The 11603-nt window shown below is 38.5% G+C and overlaps 1 pseudogene; it reads left to right on the forward strand.

Annotated features, from left to right (window-relative positions):
• Nucleotides 1–9411: 9411 nt before the first annotated feature.
• On the forward strand, nt 9412–9529 carry LOC134930645 (5S ribosomal RNA; annotated as a pseudogene).
• The last annotated feature ends 2074 nt before the right edge of the window (nt 9530–11603 follow it).

Consider the following 11603-nt stretch of genomic DNA (forward strand, 5'->3'; position numbering starts at 1 on the left):
AGCAGTGTGCTGTCCCGATCCGCTGCTGCTGGCACTGCTGCTGTTGGGCTTGTGTATGGGAGTGTCCAAGCTACCAGTCTAGAGATTTCTAAGATCAATCCCATGCGATCGGATCGCAAGTGTTCAAAAGCACTGCGATGTACACCTATTTCCATGTGATTGAGATAAATATAACATGCAGCCGTGTGAGCTGCGATTGCGATGCGATGCACACGGGAGCATACCTCGCATCGTAATTGCAGGAAAAGGACATGCAAATGTGACACCTTTCATGCTATCCATTTCAGGAATTCATCTCAATCGCATAAAAACAGGCAATATCGCACTAGTGGATGGGGTCCTTTAGGAGCAAGTCATTGATACTAAGCACGGTAAAAAGTATAATGAAATGTAAATCTGGCTTAAGATTCCTACAGTAATCATGAAGTGATATGTGTTGCAAATAGAGAATTGTTGATAATAAATAAGATATATGCAGCTTCACTAAATAACTGGATATTACACAGTGAATAAATGGTGTGAGGTATATCTTATTATGACTTGGGAGTGTTTCTATATGTCTGCATATACTTGGTTGTAATGTAGTGGGTAAGATTGCATATTCAGCTAATATGCAATAGAGAGACAAGCAGGTCTTATTGAGTCAAAAAAGTGTGGAGCATCTGGAAAAATGGCCACCATTCTCAGAAAGATGATAGTAGATCTGGTACATAGACCTGCATAATATCTGCATTTGGTACTAAAAAGTATATATTTTTATCCAGCAGGATATGTCACAGAAACAATGTTTACAGGTATCAGCAGTTTCAAAGTATGTAGTTCAAAGTGTAGGCATTTGCCCCAGTTTAGTATGCAGATAGTAGCCACCACGCATCACAATGATATCAATGTATATGGCTTTTTGTCAATGTATATGCTATAATTGACTCATATATTGCCACTCTAGGTAATGCAAAAGAAGGTATTGAGAAACACTAACCAATAGCATACAGCTGTGTCTACAAATTTCTTCAAGCACTTTCAATGAAAAATTCAGGTGCAGTTCAGGGCATACATAATAAACGTCACATAGTTTCTTTTTTTTGCATGATTAATGCATAGGCAGCCTCCTTTATATAGTCTCATAATAATCATATTATATCCTTCTCAAACTCATTGATTGCAACCTGCTGTGCATAATAATAATAATAATAATAATAATTATATATATATATATATATATATATATATGACAATAGTGAAATTGGCACCCCCGGTAGCTGGTATTGATTCCCTATTATCATTCAATATAGCCTTTACAGATTTTTCAAAGTGAACAATATGTTCCAAAACATATATTCTGCTTTAAAATTTAATAAAATGTATTTGAATGACAGGGTTCATATACATATCTTCAATACATCAGCCCTCTAACACATACAATGAAGGTCTGATTTGACATAGATACACAAATACTTCTTTTGTGATATCCTCCTTCCAATATTGCAGATTGGAGGTCACATCAGAACAAGATAGAGTGCCCGACGCATTTTGTCTCACACAGAGACTTTATCAGGGGCATATCTATAATGTCAGAACACACAAAATTTACACCATACATATATACAATACAAAAATATGAGCATATATGGATTGGAACATCGTAGATAATGGGCTCCTAGAGTACAGACAGAGGTAAAGAAATCAGAAAAAAGAAAAAAGGAAAGCCAATCATAAACATACCTCAATCAATGTGTAAGTACGAGGTTTAGACCAATATATAGTGTTCTTGAACACTTTTATTTCTGAACAGATCTTGCGTTATCAAGCCAGTGAGCGTTTGTGTCTATTGGAAAGGTATCCTATTTTAAATATTCATATAGGCTAACTTTTAATCAGTGTACATGATGAACATATAAGTGTGATGTAAGCTACTTAGTAACATCAGATCCACATACCTGATAATGTCTGAAGAAAAAACATATGATACTTGGAAATTCAAACCCACATGAAAGTTGTAGAATGAATCAACCTAATGGAATAGGTCCAATGTCCAATTTAACTACCATTGAAAACACCAACAAGGGAACATTGAACAGAATGTATAACTGGACCCCATTTAAACCATTATTAGGAGAATAATTGTACATATGTCTAATTAAATCAGCCATAAATGTTCTAATAATAAATATTCCAGACCATCTATGTGGTTATTGAAGTTTTGATCTGGATTACATTAATGGCTGGTACTTTTAAAATTATATAAGAAACCTAAAGTTCAGTAAACATAATTCTCCAACATCTTCAAATTGTGTATAAGGGTACATATTTATAGCATGTAATACATTATAGCAATAAATAAATAAGTTAATAAATAAATAAGTGGGATGAGAACCAAAACAGTAGCCGTGGTAATCCAAGAAATATCTGCATACCTACAGTAAACTTGTAGACAGATTAACAATGAGGTGACTTATCAAAGACTGGATTTGAATCCAACCAACAAATTCAAGGAAGATCTCTTGACCACTCTTCGAGGGGCCCTTCAGAAAGGGGTCATCTGCAAAGATGAGTTCAACTATATATTTAAAGACAAGCCAAAAGTCCACAAATGTAAAGATCAGCCTCCAGGTAGCACCATAGTAGCGGGAATTGATTCCCTAATATCTAACCTCTCCCACTTTCTCGACCCTAAACTTCAACCCTATGTTAAAGAACAGTGATCCTATTTGAAGGACTCTACCAGCCTTTTAAGAATGTTGAAATATTTTCAGTGGAAGCCTTCTTACCGATGGGCAACAATAGATGTACAGGCCTTAAACACCTCCATTCCACATGGTAAGGGCAAACATGCAGTGAAACAACTATAACAAGGGGATGTGAATTTAAACAAGGATGATGAAAATTTCATACTAGCAGGCATTGGCTTTGTCCTTACCCATAATTATTTCAAATTCAAAAGCAATTATTACCTGCAAAAACAAGGTACCGCAATGGGGACAAAGTTTGCCCCATTGTATGCAAATATTTATGTGGAAAATTGGGAGAAAGAAAACATCTTTGAAAACATGGGATATAAAAATGCCAACATCATCTTTTATAAAAGATACATATATGACCTCATCTTTATTTGGGATGGCGAAGCTGAAAGTTTGGATGACTTTATTTCAACAATTCAAAATAACGCCTTTAATTTAAAGTTCACTCACAAACAACATCCTGTTTCAATCGACTACCTTGATATTGTGGTTACTTCAGATGTAGTTAATGGTATAAATACTAAAACATATTTTAAAAGTACGGACGCCAATGGCTACATTCCTCATGACAGCTGCCACCTGGCCAGATGGAAAACGTCAGTACCATATTTGCAATTTGTACGCACTAGGAAGAATTGCAGTGATATTGACACCTTTTGGGAAAACTCTTCATAGTTGATGGAACAATTTTTAGAAAGAGGCTACAAAAAGGAACCTTGGCGAAGAAATCGGGATCGAGCATCAAAGATAGACAGGAAGACGTTATTGGAAGTCAAAGCTGACGTTAAGGTTAAATACCCTAAGTAAAGACCATTTATTACCCAATATAAACAAGAGCATTCAAAAACTAAAAAGATATTAGACCAACACTGGCATCTCCTGCTTAAGGATCCCATCTTGGGGCTCCACCTTCCAGAAAGAGTTCAATTTGGTGCCGCACAGGACTTTAGTCCTGTGCGGCACCAAATTGAACTCTTTCTGACTATACATGCTGATAAAAACTTCAGCTTCAGGTTCCAGCACGGATAGGACAACTGTGTCCCAGAAAGCCATTAAGTGGCAACATAAGTTTACACTAAACAGTCACACATATTTTCATTAGAGCGTACGTTGCTCATTCACTCGATATTAAGAAATTCTCATATTAAGTTTCGGTATGGCTTCATTTAGCCTATGCAATGAATTGAGCAGTAGATATGCCTCATCACAGAATGTGGACGATATCTTTAACAGTGGAATAGACATGCCCTCAGGTAACAAAGGGTAGGATTCTGAACTTTGCAAACTAAGATCTTGTTTGCAGAAGAGGATGCGCTCTTCATGGGACAACAAAACATTGGAGAGCTACACTAAAAATAAAATAACTCCACGAGGTCTGAGACCCAAGATCTTTCCAACCTTTCAATTGACCACTGAAAGTTTAACAACAGAATGGGAAGGAGTACTGTTGAAATGCTCCCAAGACCTTATGGCCATTCTACTAAAGCACAATCATTTAGTGCTCAATGCCTGTGAAAAAGAAATCGAAGACCTAGGCAAAAGCCTTGAGGAATGGGAGACCAATACCAAATTTCAACAAACTTTTGAAAAAATCAAGAAAGATCTTGAGCCTTATGAACAAAAGATAATTGATAGAAAAAAATCAAATTTGCCAGAGACATGAGGGATTTCAAAACAGGTGATATATTTCGTTGGAACAAGACACCTATATGCAAGTACATACATTTACATGACAGATACTCATCCTCTGAGGCAGAATCTTCTGGGGGAGAGGAATACTCGGACTCCGGGAATACGGAAGGAGATACTTATAATCACAGAGAAGAGTCCACCAGTCACACATCGGCTCAGTTTTTAGGATCAGAGTGGAGGGGAGGAAGACAGAAAAATCGGCAAAGAGGAAGACGAGGAGGGGGAGCAAGAAACCAACGAGATCAAACCGATTGGGAACCCCGATACCCAGTCAGAACCAACAGGAGAAAATGACACAAGACAACAATCTTAAAATCATCAACCTTTCTGACAAAATTCTTACCGATGACCATATCACGCTGTTATGCAAAGGCTTATCCTTTTCACCCAGACAACCTTTGAACCGTTTCTCATGGGAAAAAGACTTAAAACTCTTTGGGTGAAAACTACTTCTAAAAAAGTTATTTTCAGCACGACAAGAATCCCCGCCCGATTTTGAGGCAGGACACACTCAACCTGGTGACTTATTCACCACAGAAGAGATGGAAGCGATAGCAGCATTAGAGGAACTTCACACTGGAGAAATGGAATCCACAGATATCCGCAGTAGACCAAAATGCAAGAAAAAATCTACCTTCTTTCCTCCGGAACATATTTCCACTGAAATCAGAGTATTCCAAGAATTAGTGGCCCATGACTTGGACAAAATATATATCAATTCCAAGACTAAATCTTTCCATGGAGACAACCTAAGCAAAACAGAAAGACGAACTTTGCGAGAAATACAGTCTTGGTCTGATGTAGTGATCAAGCCCTCCGATAAGGGGGGCAATATAGTACTCTGGCCAAAATCCATGTACATAATTGAAGCCATGCGGCAACTGGGGGGGACACATTGTTACAAGCAAATAACATTTGACCCTACAGACAACTTTAGGATTGCCCTCAATAGAATATTAGATCGAGCATATTCTCAAGGCACTCTGACTACAGAAGAAATGGATTATTTAACTAATGCCAAACCCAAAACGCCAACGCTATACTTACTACCTAAGGTCCACAAAAACATCACCCTACCACCGGGACGGCCGATTGTATCAGGACAGGGTGGAATTTTGGAAAAACCCAGTACTTTTCTGGATCTGCACTTACGACAACACGTGCTAAACCTTCCCTCTTACTTGCGAGAGACACCACAGACGTACTCCAAAAATTACATGATGTCCAATTAGATGATGACCACTTGCTGGTGACTCTTGATGTGGAATCACTTTATACCAGTATCAACCACTCAACAGGTATAAAAGCCGTGAAATACTTTTTGGAAATGGTGGGGAATGACGAGTTTCATGCTTTGTTAATTGAACTATTGGAGTTCATTCTAACACGGAATTACTTTACCTTCAACGATCAATTCTACCTCCAAACTCACGGCACAGCGATGGGCGTGGCCTGTGCGCCAACATATGCCAACTTATATCTAGGCTGGTGGGAGAGGGAGATTGTGATGCATCCCAACAATGAGAAATACACCCGTCATGTAGTTGCTTGGTGGCGCTACATTGATGACATCATCATGATATGGGAAGGTGATAGAAAGCTGTTACTAACATTCATTGAGGAACTTAACACCAATGATAATAACCTCAAACTTACACACCACATCAGTAAGGACTCGGTATCCTTCTTGGACCTTATTATTTCTAAGGCTTCCAATGGTCAGATACAAACAGAATTATACAGAAAAGAAACCGCCACCAATAGTCTTCTACATCAAACAAGTGCACATTTCCCACCAACGGTGGAAAATATTCCGAAAGGAGAGTTCCTACGCTTAAAAAGAAATTGTTCAGACTTGGCAACCTTTACACAGAAGAGTTTAGAACTGACGACAAGATTACGGGAACGTGGCTATAGTCATAGGTCCATCAAAAAGCCAAATGGCATACCAGCCAAACACCCAGAGACACACTTATCTTCCCACATACAAAAAACCCACAAGAAACTGGAAAATCTTTGGAATTAGACAATAAGCTCAGATTTGTGGGCACTTTTTGTAGGGAATGGAGGGAGATTCAGGAATCTATCAACAGACACTGGCCGGTCCTACTATTAGACAATGACCTAGCAGACAACATAGGACAGAAACCCTCCATGAGTTGGAGAAGATCTAGAAACCTCAAAGACAAACTTACCAGCAGTCATTTCATTAAGAACCCCAAAAAACAACCAACCATCAAGGGCTCCTTTCCATGTGGGTCATGCAAAGCATGCCCACACATAATCAAAACATCATCCATACTTGACCGATACGGAGAGGAGAGTACTATTAATCAATTTATCAATTGTAATGCAGTTGGGGTTGTTTATTGCATCTCGTGTAGCTGCAACATGAAGTACGTGGGCATCACTACCAGAGCCCTAAAACAACGCATCCTGGAACACATTGGTACTGTAAGAAATGCATCATCAGATACCCTCAAAATGAAAACATTTACATCAGTGGCACAACATTTTCTTAAATTTCACGAGGGCAACCCGAAAGATCTGAAAGCGTTTGGCTTAGAAAGAATAAGTCTAGGAATACGTGGGGGGAGATTTGATGCAAGAACTTCTCAAACATGAATCAGAATGTACTTTCAAACTCGATTGCCTCGCACCAAAAGGCATGAATGAGTACATTAATTACGGTGTCTTCATTTGATTTCCTCCACTAATATTTACCCACCAAAAATCCACTTCTCACCACACATATTATCTTCCCCATGCCACTTCCCTCACCCTCTCTCCCCTCCCCCTTCCTCTCTTTACCCCTTCCCTATCCTTTTCTCACTCAAGCCCATTGTTACACTCATGTTCCCTCGTTCATTATAACCAGCACTACATTTTCATCACAAGATATTAACACTCATTCCTAGTTCCTCTCTTTTCCACCATAGGTACTCTCTCCTTGCGCTCATTCCCACATTATACTCATTGTGCACGCACATCTTTACACTTTCCTATGATCATATCATCACAATTTACCCCTTTCATATCCACCAGACTATATCGACTACCTTTTCCTGCACATCCCCTTCTCCCGTCACCACTAGTCACCATACACCCATTATACTTTCTCACCTCATTTTTCCTGATTTCACCTACTGGTTACGCAATACTGAGTCACCTTCACACTTATTTCCTATCACACATCTCATTAGTATTCTCCATTTATTCGTCCAAGATGGGATTTAATTAATTCAAGCCGACCTCCCATTTATCTATAAATCAAATTATAACATGGTGACGGCAGTCTGCCACCCAATTTTCTAATATCTATGCCTATTTTCTTTATACATTTTTTCCATATTTACTGACCTAAAAAGCATTTTTATAATTATTTTCACATTCATGTCCTTTCATTATTATTTATAATTTTAATTGATATTTATTTTTTACCGTAAGGATGTAATATTTACCACTTTAATATTTTCATTTTTCACCAATGTGCATTATTTTCTCATTTCCATGTTTTCAAGATATTACGCTATCTGTCTATATGGTTGCTAGGCAACCATTCAATACTTACTTAGTTATTTAAAATTCCCATTTTAGATGTATTTTCACTAAAACCCCTTCCTTCTTATGCCCTATCCATATCATCCTCTTTGAGGATATCATAATGACGCGATTTGACGCGGCTCACGATGGTAGCGGAAGTGACGCGATATTACGCGACTTCCGCCTCCATGCATTCCCGGCATTAGAGGCTACACACTGGCCATGTAAGCCCCAGTCAAACCGCCCCCACTGGTAACATCACAGTGACGCGATTGAACGCGGCACACACTGCCAACGGAAGTGACGCGACTAAACGCGACTTCCGGTTTCACGTTATTTCAGGACCCGGGGCCTAACGCTGATCGCGTTTTCAATATTATGTACTACCCCTGCACGGGTCCTACTACTTTCCCTCCCATCCTGATATTTTCCATTGCACAACCTATTAATCTCAAGCTGCCCTTTGATCTACAGGATATGATGCAAATTGATGTCACTTCCGGCCCATGTGCATTTTTTCCAAACAGGAAGTTAAATACTAGACCTCCTTACCATGTCACATGTCCAAAATTCCTCCCAGTGAGTGGCTAATTTTAAGTGACCACTCCCCAACATCCTCCTTAAATAAGGCATTTCTCTCTCACATCACCAAAACAGTGAACAAGCCACCTCCAGGTGAAACAGCCGTCTGTGTAATGTGGAGCTGAACAGTGCACGGTTCAGCCCACACACCTCCTGGTATCGTATACATGCCCATCTGGGCTGGTCAATTATTTGCTACTTTGATTTTTCAAGCTATTGTGGTTTATTTATTGAGCTGACAAAATCTATCATTATAATAATTTTTTTCTATGTCATTTTGCTGCCATGGCTTTTCTTCTTGTTCTTTTTTGAAGAAATCATAAATTTTCAGTGTATTTTCAGCTCACATTCATTTCCTTCAGAAATCATGATATACTGCGAGATATTCATTTAAACAGCTGTTACTCATTTAATACCGGTATTAGCTTATTTATGCTTTAAAGTTATAGCTTACCGCACATATAGCGAATCATCTCACTGGTAAACACTTTGCTTACGTGGATATATTGTATTTGAACATCCACTTTCATGTTTTGACAGTAATCTCATATTTTTCTACTATGTTTTCCATTAACCTTTCATCCTAGCTACCTTCTATGGGCAAAGGCAACCCGCCTCTCTCATCCACTGTCCGCTATATTAGTATATGACAGTGGACAGCAGAAGACTGGTCCCAAACCTATACTTTCTTATGTATCCACCCTTTTCCGGCACCCTTTCATCCATATGCCAGCCCAATATCTCTCTGCAATGCTCCCAGTAACAGAGAATCTGTGCATCTATATTGGACAGCAGAAGTGCCTTTCTTTGGGTGGGCGTCATTAACCAAACACTCTATCATTCACTACTCTTGGGATATTACTGTCATATCTCACCGGTCACGCCCAATCTCGCCTGATCTTGGAAGCTAAGCAGTGAGAGCTCCATTAGTACCTAGAAGGGAGACCACTAGGGAATATTGGGTGCAGTAATATAACACTCCCAAATCAGTGTGGACAGCAGAAGTGGTGGAGCAACATTTGACCCCCACCTTCTTCATTCATATTTCCTTTCTTATAATAAGCAATTTGACAGAGATCTGTATACAACATTTAAATTTGATGGTCATAGCTCTTTAAATGGCCAATAAATCCTTACCAGGAGATACTAGCACAGTTGACATTCAAAAACTGACTAAATTTTTGTCTTATTTTCCTCATTATATGCCACTGTGTTACATATCTGAATTTTCAGTCATTTGCAATCTTGAATTTGTGATATTTTCACCTTGGTGCCACTAACACCTAAAATGTTTGGAGAATGTATTTCTCCCAGTTTTTGATATTTTAGAATCTGCAATTTGTCTTCCCAAATTTGGGTTATAGATTCATGATATCATATGTGGAAGGCTAAACCCATAACCTCCCTCAGTGTATTATATGTGTGTCTGTTTGTGTATTTCTAATTTTAACGCAGACTAATTAAAAGTTAAGTTTTATTTTAAAGAGTGCCCCAACACAGAGTCTTTCTTTTCGTTTTGAAACCTCAGCTCCACCTTCCAGTAAGAACGAATGTTGTGTTTAGAAAGGCAAATAACCTGAAGAATATGATCGCACCTAGTAAACTACGCAGTCCAAGGAAAGAAGACCCTGCCCTAAAGAACCATCCACTAATGAGAAGAATGGGCTTTTTTCCATGCAAAAAATGCATATGCTGCCCTTTTATAGAGAAAAAGGGTTTCAACTGGAAAGATGAAAATCAGAAAAACTACAAGTTGAGAAGTATAGTCACTTGTAACACTAACTACATAGTCTACAAGATCACCTGTAGCTGTAACGTATCTTACACTGGAAAAACTAAGAGGTGCTTGAAACTAAGAATCCAAGATCTTCTGCGCAATATAAAGAACAAGGAACAAAATCATGGTCTTCCTCACCATTTTCAAGAGAAACACAATTCTGACACCAGAGGAATATCATTTACAGTGGTAGAACATATTAAAGAGGACTCCAGAGGAGGGGGTAGGGACCTCAAATTAGCCAAAGGAGAATCCTTTTGGATTTTCACACTCAATACCATGATACCCAATGGCCTTAATGAAAGTATTGATCTAGTAGCCTTTAATTAGTTGATTTCAGGGGGCATCCCCAACCACTTCTCTTTTCTCCTTCCTTTTAGATTATCCCTCTGGGGAAGTGTCCTAATCTTTTCCATAATTTTCGTTAATAACTGGGATGACCATTTCTCCCCTTCCCCACTTTTTTTGTCCCATTCCCCACACTAGGTTAAGTGTATGGGCTTATGGGGTATTAATGACAACTATAGTATTAGTCAATGTGAGGGATGTAGATTGAGGGTACTATTTCCTGTTTATTAGGTATAGGTTAATTTAACGCAATTGGATAATTACTATTAGATCTCCCTTGGTGAAATACAATAATTGTTTAGCACGAAATAGCTAATAGGGAACACTATTGAGTAATAATGACTATCCTCATTTTTTGTAAACTTTGAATTGTCTAAGGATGAACAATATATTTATATTGTGAGCTATGTAAAAGTGGGGTCAATACCTAGCAGGCTATGCTGATCTTAATTTCTTAATTTTATAATATGGTACCCCCTTCTTTGGGTGGACCTTGTTATGTGGAAGTAGAATAATAATACTTATTTTAGTTTTGACACTATATTTGTTTTTATTTTATTTTATTTTTATAGGGGGGTAATGCTGCCAAGCAAGCCTCATTAAGACAAACTTTAATGTATTATTAATGTATTATTAATAGGCAAATATCCAATACCCTAGAGCTGATAATATAAATTAATATATAGCCATTAGAAGCACCCTAACAAGTATTTCAAGGTGGAACGTAAACAAACATGGTGCTGGAACGCAGGTCCCTGTGCCATGGTTTGCATTGATTGACCGGTTTAGTCACGCGGGCAGCGGTCATGTGATCGCTGTGGGAAAGACAGGTTTGTGCTGTGCATTAGATGGCGCAGAACGGCGTGGGTTACCCGTAGTTAAACAGGTGTCAGCTGCACTATCCGATGCCAGATGGAAGATTT

The sequence above is a fragment of the Pseudophryne corroboree genome, chromosome 5, assembly GCF_028390025.1.
Source record: "Pseudophryne corroboree isolate aPseCor3 chromosome 5, aPseCor3.hap2, whole genome shotgun sequence".
NCBI lineage: Eukaryota > Metazoa > Chordata > Amphibia > Anura > Myobatrachidae > Pseudophryne > Pseudophryne corroboree.